Below are 3,720 nucleotides of genomic sequence, written 5' to 3' on the forward strand. Positions count from 1 at the left end.
CTAAACCATGAAGGCCGCCTCCTACTCCAATTCAAGAACCACCTAACCGACCTTGACAACTCACTCTCTTCATGGAACCCTTCAGACACAACCCCGTGCCATTGGTGGGGTGTCACGTGCCGCAACGCCACCACAACTCCCGTAACCGTCACTTCCCCTCTGCCACTCTCAACGGCCGCCTGCCCGCACTCACCACCCTCTCCATCCCCGACAACTTCATCTCCGACACCATTCCTCAATCCCTCTCCGCTTGCCGCCGTCTCCGTCACCTCGACCTCTCCCAAAACACTCTCGTTGGAACCATTCCCTCCTCCTCTCCCTCCTCACCGCACTCCGCCACCTCGACCTCTCCTCAACAACCTCTCCGGCGACATCCCCGCTCAACTCAGCCACACTCTTCACCGCCTCGTGTTACTTGACTTAGTCAACAACTTCCTCAGCGGACCATTCCCGAACTCGTTAACTAACATGACGTCAGTCAAGGTCCTTCATTTAGCATACAACTCCTTTGCGCCGAGTCAGCTCCCAAGTCAACTCGTCCAACTCGCTAACCTCAAGGAACTCTGGCTCTCGGGTTGCAACCTCATAGGTCCAATCCCGAATTCCATTGGGAACCTCACGTGCCTCGAGAATCTCGACCTCTCGAAGAACAAACTCACCGGAGAGATACCGGAATCGTTTTCGGGGTTGAATAGCATGTTCTAGATTGAATTATACGAAAACGCGCTCACCGGCGCGTTGCCGAGGGGTTTGGGCAACCTAACGCGCCTCTGGCAGTTCGACGCGTCGGAGAACGAGTTGACCGGAATGATCCCTGAGGAGCTGTGCGAATTGCCACTCGGTTCCCTTAATTTGTAGAACAACAGTCTCGAAGGTTTGTTGCCAGCGAGAATTGCTCGTTCACCGAACCTCTATGAGCTCAAATTGTTTAGAAACGAACTCTTGGGAGCTTGCCGAGTGAACTCGGTATTAACTCACCGTTACAGATCATCAACGTCTCTTTTAACCGTTTTTCTGGTGAGTTGCCGGCGGGTTTGTGCCCGTGGGGAAAGTTGGAGGAGTTGCTCATGTTGTTCAATTCTTTTTCCTGGAAAATTTCGGAGAGCCTCGGAAACTGCATGAGCCTGAGGAGGGTTAGAATTGGGAACAATAACTTTTCTGGAAAGGTACCTGATGCACTTTGGGGTTTGCCTCATTTGCATTTACTCGAGCTTAATTCTGATTCATTGTCTGGTTCAGTTTCAAATTTGATATCCCTTGCTTATAATCTGTCTGATTTGAGGATTTCGGATAACCAGTTTAGTGGGTTAATTCCTGATGGAATTGGATCATTGAATAACCTTTTGGAGTTTCATGGTGGTAATAATAAGCTTTCTGGTAGAATCCCTGATAGCATGGCCAAATTGATCCAGTTGGGTACTCTTGATTTGAGCTATAATGAAATGTCTAGTGAAATTGTGAGCTTAATTTGGCACATAATAAGTTTAGTAGCACAATTCCAAAGGAATTAGGAAGGTTGTCTGAGCTCACTATCCTTGATCTTTCTAGTAACCAATTTTCTGGTGAGATTCCTCTAGAGCTGGAGAATCTGAAGCTCAATAAGTTCAATTTGTCATACAATCGGCTTTCTTGGGATGCTCTGCCTCATTATGCCACTAAGAATTATGAAATATGTTTTGTAGGAAACCCTGAGCTTTGTGTTAAAGGATTTGGGAAATGTCATAGCTCAAGGGGGAGAAAGTACCGGAGGTATGCATGGATTTTCTGCATGGATTTTCAGGTCCATATTTGCACTTGCTAGAATCTTGTTCATCCTTGGGGTGGCTGTGTTTTATGTGAGATATAGGAACTTAAGAAAGAAGAAGAGAAGTTTAAATGTTTCAAAGTGGAGGTCGTTTCATAAGCTGGGCTTTGATGAGTTTGAGATTGTGAAATTGATGAGTGAAGACAATGTGATAGGGAGTAGATCATCTGGGAAGGTTTACAAGGTTGTTCTAAGCAGTGGTGCTGCTGTGGCCGTCAAGAAATTATGGAGAGAAACCAAGAATGGAATCAGGATTGTTGGTTCTGAAATAGATGAATTTGATGTTGAAGTTGAAACACTAGGAAAAATAAGGCACAAAAATATAGTAAGGTTGTGGAGTTGCTACAACAATGGTGACAACAGGCTCTTGGTTTATGAATATATGCCGAATGGGAACTTGGCTGATATGTTGAAGAGTAACAAGAAAAGCTTGTTGGATTGGCCAACAAGGTACAAGATTGCAATTGATGCTGCTGAGGGGCTTTCTTATTTGCATCATGGTATTGTGCCATTCATTGTTCATAGGGATGTAAAATCGAACAACATATTGCTCCACGGTGAGTTTGGAGCAAAAGTGGTGATTTTGGAGTTGCCAAAATTGTTAATGGAACTAGCCAAGGGGGAGTGTCCATGTCTGTAATTGCAGGCTCTTATGGTTACATCGCACCAGGTTGGTGAATTTCAGTTGACAATTGATTAATTATATATTTACTTAGTCAGTATTTTGGAGTCCTCTTTTTGTTGTGTATGCTATATTCTAAAATATCAAATCAGAGTAAATATATGAGCCTATCAAAATTTGTATTTGTGCTTTGTTTATCTTTGTCTATATGACAATGTTTTATAATGCTGAACTATAGAGAAATTTGCTGTGTTTCATAAGCAACTCGTGTGGAATTATTATGGGTGACATATTATATATATTGTTTTATTTACCTTATCATGATTTCTGTTATTTGCAAGGTGTGAAAAGAAATAGCTAATGAGCATTTATCAACAAAATGTGTTGAGTTTTTACTCATTAACCAGATAGCAGAGCTACATAGAAAAAAGTTGACTTTTGTCTCCAACTTTTGTTTTGTCCTGTGCAGAATATGTATATACTCTTCGGTGAACGAAAAGAGTGATATTTACAGCTTTGGTGTTGTCATTTTGGAGTTAGTAACCGAAAGACCTCCTAATCATGCAGATTATGGGGAAAATGATCTGGTAAAATGGGTCTCATCCTTGTTGGAACAGAAAGGAATGGATCATGTGATTGATCCTGCCCTTGATTCAACATACAAGGAGGAAATCAGCAAGGTACTTAGTGTGAGGTTTCTCTGCACAAACGTTCTCCTTATAAACCGCCCTGCAATGTGGTGGGTGGTGAAAATGCTTCGGAAGCAGCAACGGTTCCCAGATCCCGAAGCGTGAGGGAGGTAACACACTCCCCTTATTTTGATAGAGATTTCTTATCGTAAAAGAAGCATAGTTCGAGAACTTGTAAATATTTTGCATAGCTCCATTGGATGGAACCCTCCTATGAAGGTCCCTACTCACTATAGTTTCACATCGATAGATAAAAGAAAATCATAGTCCTTATAAGATTCTCACCGTATCACTTTGTTTGCCGAGTTGTGTAACGCCAGCTTGTGACCCAAGTGGGGGCAATTAAGGTGATGGAACAAGTGCTTTGGCATTCTAGGTTGGGTTGGCAAGGGCTAATTGTCGGCCTGCCCACTCCAAGTTGAGAGTTGGCCCGGTGGTCTGGGCGAAGGCCCAAGGCCCCTCGGCCCCTAAAATGGAGGGTAATGCGCGAGGCTGGCTTAACAGAGCAGCGACCACTTCCTGCTCCCAACAGTGGAGGGATCACAGGTTACTGTTCTTCTGGCCCAATATAGCCTAGTAGGCTTAGCATCCTGGACCATCATTTT

At 43.9% G+C, this 3,720-nt stretch overlaps 1 pseudogene; it reads left to right on the top strand.

The window, feature by feature from the left end:
• LOC112789847 (receptor-like protein kinase HSL1) lies at nucleotides 1-3,720 on the top strand (annotated as a pseudogene).

The sequence above is a fragment of the Arachis hypogaea genome, chromosome 3 (genome assembly GCF_003086295.3).
Source record: "Arachis hypogaea cultivar Tifrunner chromosome 3, arahy.Tifrunner.gnm2.J5K5, whole genome shotgun sequence".
Lineage (NCBI taxonomy): Eukaryota > Viridiplantae > Streptophyta > Magnoliopsida > Fabales > Fabaceae > Arachis > Arachis hypogaea.